This window comes from Lipotes vexillifer, unplaced genomic scaffold (genome assembly GCF_000442215.2).
Source record: "Lipotes vexillifer unplaced genomic scaffold, Lipotes_vexillifer_v1.1 scaffold1343, whole genome shotgun sequence".
NCBI lineage: Eukaryota > Metazoa > Chordata > Mammalia > Artiodactyla > Lipotidae > Lipotes > Lipotes vexillifer.
In genome coordinates, this window is record NW_006779486.1 from 730,118 (window position 1) to 743,608 (window position 13,491).

Consider the following 13,491-nt stretch of genomic DNA (forward strand, 5'->3'; position numbering starts at 1 on the left):
GGTGGGTGGGGGTGGGGTCAAAAAGAGAGAATGAATCCAAAGGACTTCTAGGAACTTTAAAAGGCTTGGAAATTCATGGTGCCAGTTCTTTACTATGTCTAATTTTACTCTGAAAGTTCCTCTTAGCATAAAACATTTTCCAGCCAAGACAGGCTTAGTTTGGGCTCATAAATAATGAAGGCGAGGGACTTCCCTGGTGGCGCACTGGTTAAGAACCCACTTGCTGATGCAGGGGACATGGGTTCGAGCCCTGGTCCGGGAAGATCCCACGTGCCATGGAGCAACTAAGCCCGTGCGCCACAACTACTGAGCCTGCGCTCTAGAGTCCGTGAGCCACAAGTACTGAGCCCTCGCACCACAACTACTGAAGCCCACACGCCTAGAGCCCGTGCTCCGCAACGAGAAGCCACCACAATGAGAAGCCCACGCACCGCAACGAAGAGTAGCCCCCGCTCGCCGCAACTAGAGAAAGCCCACGTGCGGCAACAAAGACCCAACACAGCCAGTAATTAAATAAAATTTTAAAAAGAAATAAATTTTTTAAAAATAACGAAGGCAAGAATTTCCTCAGTTCTCTGAATGGAGCTGGAATGAGGCAGAAAGCGGCCCCAGAAGAGAACCCACAGGAAACTAAAGTTGCCAGAGGCAGAATCAAGTGAGCTGTCAGGGGTGAAATGCAGAGAGGGCATCAGCTGCAGACAGCTAAGCTGGGCAACAAAGGAAACTGGGAGCAAGACTGCGGGTCCTTCGGGAAAGCCTGGTAGAGCCTTCTTGCCTGTTACATGCCTGTGTCTCAGGTGACACCCAGTCAGGTAAGGCTGCTATCTCCACAAACCCTCCCGGCCACCCGGTGATAAACCACTCCCTTTCTCCAGGACAGTCTAATTACATCCTTTTTGCTTGACACTCACAGGGCCAGTGCAGGTTCTCTGGAGTAAAGCCCAGTACGGTACACAGAGGATGTCAACACCGCTCCCTGAAGTACCGGGAGAGAACGCAAAACGAAGGAAACCTTGAAGAACAGGCAAGAGACAGCAGTGTTGACAGGAACAGGTGCTGGAGGAGATGGAGAAGAGGAAACAGTGGCTGACACGCTGGGGGACATCAGAGGCGGAGGTGTGGCAGGTGGCAAAAGAGGTGACTGCTGCAGGGCAGGGCAGGGGAGACCCAGGCAGCACCACCCAGACCATGGGGGGCGGACCCCTCAGAGCCACCCGATGCTGTCAGCATGAGAGAACACCAAAGCTGGGGAACGCCCAGGGGCCATTTGGTCAAAGGCTCAGAGATTTCACCCACAATGGCCTCGCCAAGACTGAAACAAGAACAGCAAGATATCCCGAGGGAGGTGACAATGTGGTCCAAAGGTGGTGCCTTAATGGCTCAGCAGTATGTACTGTGGCCTAAACCCAACCTCCAAATGACCACGTATCTAACTAAGGCCAACCTGAGGCCGTCAGCTGACTAGGGTGGCACCCTGGTCCTGAACAACAATGGTGCCAACTACCACTTACGCAGCATCTCCTACATTAAGACTCTCCCCGACGGTTCCATTCAAGTCTCACGATAACTCAAATGAATGGCTCCTGCTATTTTCGGATAAGGAAATGGGCGCTTAGAAGAGTTAAGTAACTTGCTCCAAATCACACCGCTGGCTGAATAACCAACGCTTCTCGAATGGTGGTCGGGTGGACAGATGGATGGATGGATGACTGGATGGACAAAGGAAAGGCCAGGCTGACAGACAGCTCCTCCTGGGACTAGACTTGGCCCTTGAAGGCGCCTGTCAGAGGAAGCAGGGAGAGCGGTGCGTAAAACGAGCCCATGAACAGGACAGCGTCGACAAATATATATGAATGACAGCCCTATTTTGCTGAAAGTGGGGGGAAAATAAAAACACCAACTCTCCATGAGAAACAGGAAAAAGAGAAAGAGTCTCTCCCTGTCTTTACACTTTCAAATCATGAAGAAGAGCCCCGGTGGCCCATGCCGGCTGTCCCCAGGTCTGAAGGGTTTTACTCTTGAGTATTTATTTGCAGCGTCAAAGTTCTCAGTGAGAGGAGAAACAGGACACAGCAGAGATTACATCGGAGCAGGAGAGGCGCCGCACAAAGGCCCTTCCTTTATGTCTAACTCTGCTCTGTTTAAAGCAAGATCAGATTCAGCATCTGCACTTTTACTCGCTGCCTGACGAAAACCAGATGCCAAATGCCTCCCAGCACTGCGTCGCGGCCCCTGCCCTTCGGAAAACAACTTGAGTCAGCCAGGCCAAACGCACCTGGCACTGAACAAAGCGCGCCCGTGCTCCAAGGGCCGAGATCCGCGCTCCTGAGCCTTTAAGAAAAGGCACATTCGGAATCTCTTCAGGCTAGGAAAGGTGAAAAAGATGGGCTTCGTACCTCATTCTTCGTCTAGTCTAGAGGTCTGGAACTTTTTCCTGAAGCTCCACCTATAGCTGGATGATTGAGATGCTCAAGCTGGTCACCAGTGGATACCAGTCACCAAAACATTCCCCTCTGCAAGCCACTGACATTCTGGTGACCGATGGGAGAGAGCAGCCATCTTGCTGACATGGCTCAGGGACAAGGATCCCCCTAAGCTAAAGGGCCTTGGGGGTGGCAGTAAACTCACCCTCCAAAAATACTCAGCCCCAGAGAGAGAATAAACATCAGCCAGCAAGCTCTAGCTCCTGGATCTCTGAGCAAATCAGGTCAGAAGTAGATGGAAAAGTGTAACCTGGAGACCACTTATCTATCACCTGGATCACAAACAGCAGTCAGCGGGCGCCAGCTCCAGACCTGGCTTCCACAAGGATCCCCAGCTAACGGTGGAGCAGCAATCCAAGTCTGATTCTGGAAGGACGGCACTCCTCCCTTTGTGGCCACACCCCCAGCCCCTGGCTCTGGGCCCCAAGGATGCTGTGGCAGGGGAGGACAAAATGAAGGAATACAGGCTCTTAGCTGCCTCGGCCAGGAGATGACACCTGTGACTTCCTCACCCATTTCACTGGCTCACATTAGTCACACAGCATCAAAAAATCCACACAAATGTGGAGGGGTTGCGTGCACATCTGGTGAGCTGTTGTCTCTGCCACATCGTCTAAGCCCTAAGACCTCTCATTCCCAAAATCAAGCCCCTATTTTCAAATGAATTCACGGTCTCATCACTTAGAGCTTCCGTCATTACCTCAAAACCCCAGTGGCAAAAACAGACAGCATCTTCCTAAACTCGGTCCCCTCTTCCACATTTCCATTTTATGTCGTCATCACACTCCAACTCCTACAGTCATCTTCTAGACGCAAGACTCAATCACCTCTTCATTCAATCCTCCCTTCTTTCAACAGTTACTTTCCTTTACAGTTTTCCTTTGATATTTTCCTCCATTTCCTACTACTTTCAACTCAAATCTCACCACCAACAACTGAATTATTCCAGGAGCTTAAGCTGGTCACTCGGCTTTTATTTTCTTCCCTCCCCATCGACCTGGTACACGGCTGCCTAATCCTCCCTTCCAAGGTCCACTTTCTTAGTTTCTCCCCTGCTCAGGGGCCCACAATCCTCCCAACTGGGTAAACCAAGGGTCACCTTCTAAGCCTGCAATTTGCAGTGCTCTAGAATCTGCCTGTGGAATTAGGCAGGACATAACCTCCCTGCTCTCTGCCACAGCCATGTCCACTCCCATCTCCACAGGTCTGTTCAAGCCACCCTCCTACTCTTCCTGTGCAAATCCTAATCCTACCTCAAGATCCATTCCAAATACGACCTCCTCACCTGAGTCCTTCCCACTAACATACTTAACCTCTTTCTCTTCTGGTTTACCACAGGGCTAAGCACTGTCTCTGCCTAGTGTGCCTTCTGATGAGAATCTACACTGCACTGTTTTACAAGTATAAATCCTATTTCCTGCTCCTTTGAGGTAGTGTCTAGTGTAGGTTGCCTTCAACTGTACATAGTGGAAAACAGCAATTCTCTCACCCGAAAAACTGGGTTTGCCTCTCGGTGGGTGTTGAGCCAAGAAAGACACAACCAAGCCAAAAATCAGGAGAAGGAAGGATTTATTACTTGAAGCAAGTTAAGGAGAACACTGGGGGTGTTTCCCAAAGCAGTGTCACCCCGAACAGCATAATTAGGATAGTTTTAAGCTCAGGGTACATTCATATTCATGGAGGGGCTTGGGTGGTTGAGAGTCTAAGCTTTAGTTGACTGAAGTCACAAGGGTCAGAAAAGGTCAACATCATCATCCCTTAGGTTCCAGTTGATCTGGTGGTTGAGTGCTTCAGGCTAATCTTTACTATTGAAAGACAAGTGGGAGTCTTTATAACTGATCTATTATCTTTGTTATATACTTACTATCTCTTGCCTGATAACAGTTCTTGCATTCTTTTGCTCCCTTAAGATTATTAACTACTGAGGTCTGTTCAAGGGCAAGCACTGTGGCCAGGCTCAGATCCCAAAGTAACTTAGGCCAAATATGGCTTCTCTAATGTCAAGAAAGCCATGCCTGGTTCTTCTTCTCCAGGGACTCCTTACCCTAACTGCTTACAATTCCTTTGGCTGAAACAGTGATGACAGAAAGTGCAAGGTCGGCCTGCTCAGTCTTCAGTGCCTCTATCATCAAGGACACTGGTTCTTCCCATCTTTTTCCCTCTGATGGCCTCAACAGATTTGGTTTTCCTCATGGTGACAAAACGGCTGCCTCTTTTCCAAGAATCTAGTGCATGGAGCTGTCCCTTCTGTGTTTCCTTTTAAGAGAGAAAATGTCTTTCCCAGAATCCACTCCCCGCCCTCCCCAGAGGACTTCTCATATCTCATTGGCCAAAACGATGTCACACGCCCACATCTAGACTATGGGCATCCGTGACTGGCTTGGATCCATCAGCTTTTACCATGGAGCTCAAAGCAGAGTTACCTTTCCTTGAGTAGTTGGCAGGGAGGTGGGGAGGGAGGCATGACATTCAAAGGAAATCAGAGCTCTGCCAACAAGAAGAGAAAACAAATGGCTGTTGTATAGGTAACCAACAGTGTCTGCCACAGGCAGGGCCCAGCGTCATACATCCTTGAGTTTTCCCTCCCTTGCCACACCCATCCTGCACTGGCACATATGGATGCTCAACAAATAACGGTGGAATTCAGCCAAACTAGGAATTATCCTGTGGGTGTGAGAAAACAGTAAGAATTATAATAGAGTGGCACAATTGGACATTTGTGCATAGAAAGTGGAAAGAGGGCCATGAAATCCAAACAGATGCAAAGAAGTACTTAGGAGAGGAGGCTGGGAAGCTCTGGGCCTGACTCCCAGTTCCACATCCAGGGAGCGGGCCCCAGGCCAGAGGGCTGGGCCTCTCCCAGCAGGGCCCAGCTGGGCCTTCTCCTCATTTCAACCCTTGCCTCCACTGGGCCAGGGGTCTACATCCAGCCCACAGCCGGTCAGGCACAAAGGAGGTTCCCAATGAGGGCTGCCAGTGCCTAGCTGGTCTCTGGGCACATCATGGGCACCATAAGTCTGTGGACCAAGAAGACCTTAGCACAGGAGGTCTGGGCTCTGAAAACAAGTCCTCCCTTCACTCAGGGTCAGGGATGGCTCCTTCAGCTGGGCTCACAGGTATCTGCACCCTCATTCCTCTTCAGGCCACCCTGTTCCTATCCTTGCCTCCCAGCTCAGCTTTCCAGCACATTCTCCCAGATTCTTTGGGCTACGGACAGCAGTCCAGACCCCAAAGGCACATGCCTCCACCCTTGAGTAGAAAATGCACAAAGAACTGTATAGAAAATATACTGAACACGAGGCTCTGAAGTCTCACAGATGCCCTACGTCTACATCACAGGTCCATGAGCTTTTACCTATTGGAAGTTTTGGAGTTCCTTTTCAAATACTGTAGAGCTGGGATTTCACTGGCTAAAGAAAACTGTGTTGAATGCAGCCACTCTCAGAACTCACGACACGTATGCAACATTCGATACACAGTGACGGAGCAATATTAGGTTGAACTGTATGACACTGCCGATATTCGACCGTTTCTGACCTATGAACACGGCAATGTCACACAGTTCAACCTAATATTTACTCTGTGCCAGGCAGCTGGCTCGGGACACCATGACCAACTACACAGCCATAATCCCTGTCCTGATGGAACTTACAGTCTAGTGCATTAAACCATTAACTAAAAAGTCATCTCAGTTTTTAAAAAAAGAAAAGAAAGGAATACACAGTTTAGCTGCACTATCATAATTAATTATATGCGTATTTATGTGTTTACTGCCTGACTTCTTTGCACGCCTATAAACCACAAGGATGGCTGTGTCCCCTCTATATAACACACAGCCAAACACGTAGCAGAATGCACTGGATATCTGTTAAACTTATTAATTCATGTTACAGTAGACAAGTGCAGGTGCTGTGGAAGCGTTTGGCAAAGTGATCTAACTAATTTGGGGACGTAAGTGTCAGGGACTTCACCAACTTGGAATTTCTAACATTGCTGATAAGGCTGAATAAGGTCCTCGAAAAACAGGTCCGTATACCACACAGAAACTGCCAGCAGCATAAGTACATGGGGTTTCATGGGGATTATTTAAAATACTTAATAGAACAAACTGTTTTTAAGCACAGTCTAGTATTTCAGAAACGCCATTTACATAAACAATTGGTACGTTAATTGCAAATCATTCTTATTTCTCTCCTAAAGCAGGATGCCCCAAGGATCTTTATTAGGTGCTCTATTAGCCTAGTCTGAGTTCCAGTATTTACTTAAAAGTACTAACAGTGAAGTTCTGGAGAAATATTTGGTAACTCGGACATTTTTCTAATTCAAACTAATCTTCCTCGTTAGTCTACGTTGTTAGGGATTTTACAATCCTATTGAGACAAAGCATCAAAGGCTGCACCACATTCTTTTGCAGGACACTTCTGGCAGCGAGAACCAGAGCTAACATCAGAGAGCGGGTGGGGAAAAAAATAAAGAAATGACAATTTGGAGAGCAGCTGTAATCCAATTCAGCCTAATACGTGACACCTATATGAAGTCACATTCAAATTCCAAGCAAAGCACGTGAAAACTTTAGGCCCCGCACCCCTGATCTTTTGATTGACCTGACGTAATTTCATGAAAAACATCAGTGAACACCACTAACCCGCAGGCCTCCTATCTATTTTACGGCATCTCCGTGACAGCCAGCCCTTGACACACTGCAGAGACATCAATGAGCCTGGACAGTATCTCCATGCGTATCTGGCCCGTCACTGCTCGCTGTACCCGCACAGAGATTTGGTAAAACACTGGTCACATTCATGGAACGTCTTAAACTCTCTTGACATAGCAAATGATCAGCAGGCCCTGTCCCCATGCCAAAGGCAAACAAAACTCTGTCGCCAGCAAGGAGAACACCCGGTCTCTCTGAAGGACGCCAAAGTCCCTGTCCTGCCTCCTTTGCGGAACCTTGCCAATCTCTAGGATGCAGGCATGATCAGGGGCTAGGGGAGATTATGCTCTGAACGTCTTAAGCGATTAGTTACTTAAAATCCTCCACCTGACTTCAGTCATTCCCTGTTACAGATGACAGAGAAAAAGCCTACTTGATTAAAGCCGAAGGCCTATACATTTGAAAAAGGGAAAATATGCAGAAGAAAACAAGAGTCAGATTACTGATGGGCATAGCACCGGCCCCAGGACATCAGGGGCTGCTGAATAAATTATGACAAGGAAGCACATACATTAACCATAGAGTCACCATAAATACCTCAGCCCTTCCGGCTCTCACAGTTACTTACTTTCCCCCAAAGCATAGATTGAATCTGGCCTTGTCCTCAAGTGTGGCCTGGCTCTCCCTAGATTCCAAATATGGGAAATTACAGCTCTTCTGTGGTGGGGTAAGAGTGGGAAGGCAATGTTTGTGTTGCGTAACGTTTTAATTAAAACAAAGACGACGTACCCAGAGTCTCTCTCTTCTGCTGGGAGAGTTTTCCAGGCCTCCTTCCACTCTCTCCCCACCCAGGCCATCAGTCTTTTCCTCACCTCCAGAATAATTCCCCTTTAAAATAAGGGGATTATGCATAATGAGATCTGCAAAGAGTCTTCTAAAATAAATTCAAGTCTAGAGCCACATTTGTTTTCATCTACTTTCAGCCTTCTTAGAAATCCACCCTTGGGCGTGGGGGGTGGAGTGGATGGACCTGGACTCGGAGTGTGAGAGAGAAAGGGGCTAGCTACTACGGATGCCGCTTCTCCCAGCCGAGAGGTGCGGGGACACCCAGCTAAAAGTCATCCCCCATCCCGACACAGGGAAGGAGAAAGACCTGGGCCGGTGCTCCGAATGCAATCTTGCTTTTTTGTAATGCAATACCAGTAGACAGATTGCAAAACTCTCCAGCAAGCTACCTTACTGTACTGAAACATCAGAAGACCTTAAGAAACTGCTCAGCAAAATCATCTCTGAACAGTGTCACGGAGGGTTGTCTAGCTTGGGGATGAGCCGAGAACAAATCTATCCGCGCAGTCCCTCCTCTAATAAACCAACAGATGTGTCCATCCGCGAAGCAGAACCCCCCCAACAGACCATCCATCTCCAAACCAACACAAAACCACCGCGGAACAAAAGCACTGCGGAAAACCGGAAAGGCCTCTGAGGAGAGCTGCTCGTGGGGAGAAGGCTGGCCCTGTGGGGAGAAGGCTGGCCCTGCGCACAGGCTCCTGGGAGCAGCCCTGCCTGCTCCGGGGCTTAAGCCATCGCCACCAGGCACAGCTTGCAACCTGCCTGGGACCTGCAGACTTAGGGGACGTGGGCGAGAGGGGAGAAATACCAGGGATGAGGGAGAGAAGCACAGATCGGGGCTTCTTAGGGTTCACCCCAGGTAGAGGCAAGGCCCCTGGGAAGCTGCAGACCTGGAAGAGTCTGTCAGTGTGTCCCGTGCCACCCGGCTGAGCTAACCCAGCAGCTTCCGGAAAACAACCGTGGTGACAGCCTTGGGCTCCGGACAGGAGTTAAGGGAGGCCAAGTACCACGTAAGGGTGATCAGCCTTAACACCACCATACCCCTAACACCAGGGTCCTCAGCAGAAAGCTGGCTGTGGATGCTGTCTCCTATCTGATGGCAAAGTATGTGACTATTCTAGGTCTCCTTTGTTCTGACTTCCTAGAAGTTCAGAGCTAAGTATGCAATTCCCAATTCCAATACAACATCCCCAGCAGTTAATAAGCACATCTCCCACCATCATCGGTACCCTTCTCTTACTCCTATAGGCCCTTCACCAGGCCTGCCCAGGGCATGTGTAATTCATGGCTGCTAATGAAGAGTTGAGAACAAAACAGGAAGAAAAGATTTAAGAAATAGTAAGAAAAAAGACTTACCTTAGGAAAAGAGTTCCCTTACGTCAGAGTGTCTTTAATTAATCTTTCTATTTATTGAAGATTAAAAATACCTATCAGGTGACTACTTAAAATGTTCATTATGATTTTAGCTTTTAGTTCTTGGTATTTGAGATAACAGAACAACGACTGCTTGTAACAGGCACTCAAATATTTGTCGAAGGAAGAGATGGAAGTCTTTTCAGGAAAGTACTGTAAAGAGATTCTAGTGGTCTCTGGATGGGTGGTAGCCAGGTCAAACCCTGATGTTTAAGAAGGCTTGGCTGTGACATGTGAATCCGACAACCACCCCTCCAAAACAGCGACTCTTTTAAAAATCAGGTCTAAAGGTGAACCATCCAGGAAACCTGCTTTTGCCCCCAGGGTTTTAAAGAAAGTCACACCAGTGAACCTGAGAAGTAACCCAACACTTTGAAATCATAATCTTTTTACAGCAATAGTTGCTCCTGCAGGGTTAAAGAAAGAGTTCTCTTCCTTCGGGTTAAGGCCTTGAAGGTCTGGTAGTCAGCAACCTTAAAGGTTATTCCAGTCCAGTTCACTCTAAATGGAAGAATCGTTTGGGAGTTGAAAACACAGGAAAACTTCTCATTTTTTTCCTAGCCTATGAACAAATAAGAACAGTTGATTGAATTGGATACAAAATCCAGTATTTACGACTGTCCTCTTAACAAGTTTTGAATGGGCTTTATTTTAATTCAAGATTATAACTAAGACAGTCAATAAAATATGTGTGTGCTTAATTTGTTAAATTTATGTGTTTCTAGAGAAAATATTCAGAATAAACAAGTCAATTATTTCTCTTAAGTACATTAAAACTTAAGGGTAGTGTTTTTATTATGACTCTTGCTCTTGATACAGCAAGACAAAATTATTCTGTTACATAGCTATTGAATAAGGCTTACTACTCCCCAAAGATTTCACCAATTACAGCTTCTTCTAGCTATAAAATAACCAAATCAGTTCTGATATGGCCATAAAACTGAGACTGAAAAAATAGTGGAATAAATTACCCCTTTAAAATCAAGTTGTTGAACAATATGTTCTGTATGAGTCCATTTATGTCAAAAAAATCTATATTTGTGTGAGTATATGACTAGAAATTATAGAAAAAAGCCTGAGAGAACATAGTGTATCAAACTGTAAAGAATATATTTCAGACTCAACAAGGGGCTCAGGGCAGAGAGGGGAACTTTCACTTTTTACTTTCTGTCAATACTGTTTGGATTTTTTTTTTCTTTTTTTTTTTTTTGTGGTACGTGGGCCTCTCACTGTTGTGGCCTCTCCCGTTACGGAGCACAGGCTCTGGACGCGCAGGCTCAGCAGCCATGGCTCATGGGCCCAGCTGCTCCACGGCATGTGGGATCTTCCCGGACCGGGGCATGAACCTGTGTCCCCTCCATCGGCAGGCAGACCACTGCGCCACCAGGGAAGCCCTACTGCTTGGATTTTTACAACAGAACTATATTCACACGTCACTCTGTCCAAAAATTAGAAGTCAAAGAAATAAAGCAAGCAAATATAAGCTATCTTGTGAAACTGCAACTAACAGCTCATCACCTTCCTTTTATGTAACATTTTACCCTGAAGCACTTTGTTCTTTTAAATTATGACAAATCTCCAGTGAAAATCGAGATCTCCTTCCTGATGGGGGTGCTACATCTAAGAGGTTGTGAAATTTCATTCTCTGGAAGTCTTTAGAAAGGGTGGGTATGTGGGGTGGGGAAGTGGTAACTGGCCAGGACAGGGAAGGTGTGGTTTGCCCTGAAGCAGCCATGGTTACTCACACACAGGTCTCCAGTTCCTGCTCCTCCTAAAAGCCCTTCCTAGCAAGGTCAAATCAAGGTTGCCGATGCAACCAGTTAATGGGCAAAAAACCCCTAAGTAAGTTACGCAAGCTCCTTAGGGCTCTCAAAGTAACACTTGGGGTGAGGAAGCTGGCCACCTTACAGGTTTCAAAAACACCTCACCATCATACCACTTTCCCTGAGCTGCGGACACAGGGCTAAGGTACCTAACGGGTTCAGGCTATGTCTCCTTTGGTCACTGGCAACCCAGAGCACCAAACTAATTTTGCTTTAAAACTGGACTACTGTGTCAAATGTGAGGGGTCACACTGATTATCACGTAGAAAAATCAGATTAATACTACTTAATAAATGCTGCCTGGCTGGGAGACAGAAGACTTCAAATTTATGGGGCTCTTGGGGGAAGGGGAGTTAATAAAGGGGGTCCCTGAGAAGGAGGAAGGCAGCCCATCTCATGACATGGCTCCGTTACCAGCATAACACAGGCAGAAGCCAGTGCCCAGCTGAGAGCAGAGAAGGTGTTTGCAGAGGCTGCCATGGAAAAGGAGCAGACCGCACCCCAGAGTAGCGGAAAATGGGTGTTACAAGCAAAAGCAGAAACAAATACATGAAAATAACACCAACTTAAGGCAATTCTGAACATACTCCACTATATCAAAGAATCATAATGGGGGACTTCCCTGGTGGCACAGTGGTTAAGAGTCCACCTGCCAAAGCAGGGGACGCGGGTTCGAGCCCTGGTCCAGGAGGATCCCACACGCCGCAGAGCAACTAAGCCCGTGCGCCACAACTACTGAGCCTGCGCTCTAGAGCCCACGAGCCACAGCTACTGAAGCCCGTGCGCCTAGAGCCCAAGCTCCGCAACAAGAGAAGCCACCACAACGAAAAGCCCACGTGCCGCAACAAAGATCCAACGCAGCCAAAAATAAATAAATAAAATAAATTTATATAAAAAAAGAAAGAATCATAATGGGAAAGAACGCATAGCTGGTATCAGATTTCTTCCCTCTGTTTTAATAAAGGGAAGGTCTGGGGACCTGTAAGTTGATGGGAAGAGGTCCCACGAGAAGACTGGACACCAGTCTCTTTGAGTTCACAGTTTTGTTAGAATGTCTTTGCTCTGATGATGTTTTGATGGGACACACAAAAGCTCTTCCTTCCGTACAGAAACAGGTCCCCTTCACTTCCACTCTGGACCCCCCACCTCCAGTAATGCCCCCTGCCCTCCCTGCCACTTCTCCCGCTGGTCCTCTAGGACACCCACCTACAGCTCTCTGGTATCTGCCATCTGTCTCTGATCCAAATACCTAGACCTCACACCAACCAACTGCTCCAGTTCTTCCCACCAGCACCTCTAAGGGCCCAGGCCCACTGACACTCGGGGCTTCTCCACCCCTTTAGAAGTCTTCTCAAAACAGCCCCTTGTGCCCCGGTGTTCTCCACCCCACAATCACAATTCTGCCAGGACCTCACTCTCCTATTACTTAAAAAAATGCCTAAAATTCCCGCCCATCCAGAAAGCCCTTCCAGACTGACCACTCGAGAGCTACTCCAGCCGCATCCCTCTCCTGGACAGAGCATTCCCTTCACTCCTCCTGCTAAGCTGAAAGCAAGACCAAACTTGCCTTGCCTTTCCTTCCCCAACAAGACAACAGTCCTTGGAGAACACGTGGTATATCACTGTCTCCTTGTCCACTTGCAAAGTGATTTACCACTTTTTTTACCTCAGGCTTTAGATTATCATCTCCTAGAGGGGAGGAACGTGGTTGTGCTCCAGCAAAGCCTGGATCACCGGGATGAAGGGAAATAGGGTATTCGGGTGAATTTCATAGAGGGTTAATAGAGGGTTAGGCAGAAACTTTGTTTCAACTCTCATGATCATAAAACCTATTATAAAGCTTTTTAAGATACATCTGACCACTTCCCAGCCTGAGTAGAGTTAATATAATTTAATCTTTGATTCAGAATCTTGCAGTGCCCCCAGGCTCATCATTCTCTCCTGCTACTATAATTACAGATGCAGAAGATGTAGAGACTGGGCTGATGGTGGCCTGGTAGCCAATTTCTAGAATCAGTCCCTGCTACTACATCTTGTGATTTTCACCTTCCTGAAAGTGGAGCTCAAAAGCCCTCAAAAACAAGGGCTTCCCTGGTGGCGCAGTGGTTGGGAGTCCGCCTGCCGATGCAGGGGGCGCGTGTTCGTGCCCCGGTCCGGGAGGATCCCGCGTGCCGCGGGGCCGCTGGGCCCATGGGCCGTGGCCACTGGGCCTGAGAGTCCGGAGCCTGTGCTCCGCGGCGGGAGAGGCCACAGCGGTGAGAGGCCCGCG

General features: G+C 47.8%; 1 protein-coding gene across 1 annotated transcript in view; it reads right to left on the reverse strand.

Moving 5' to 3' along the window:
* IGSF3 (immunoglobulin superfamily member 3) overlaps positions 1 to 13,491 on the reverse strand; it is a 98,186-nt gene that overhangs the window by 77,013 nt on the left and 7,682 nt on the right. The window lies entirely within an intron of this gene.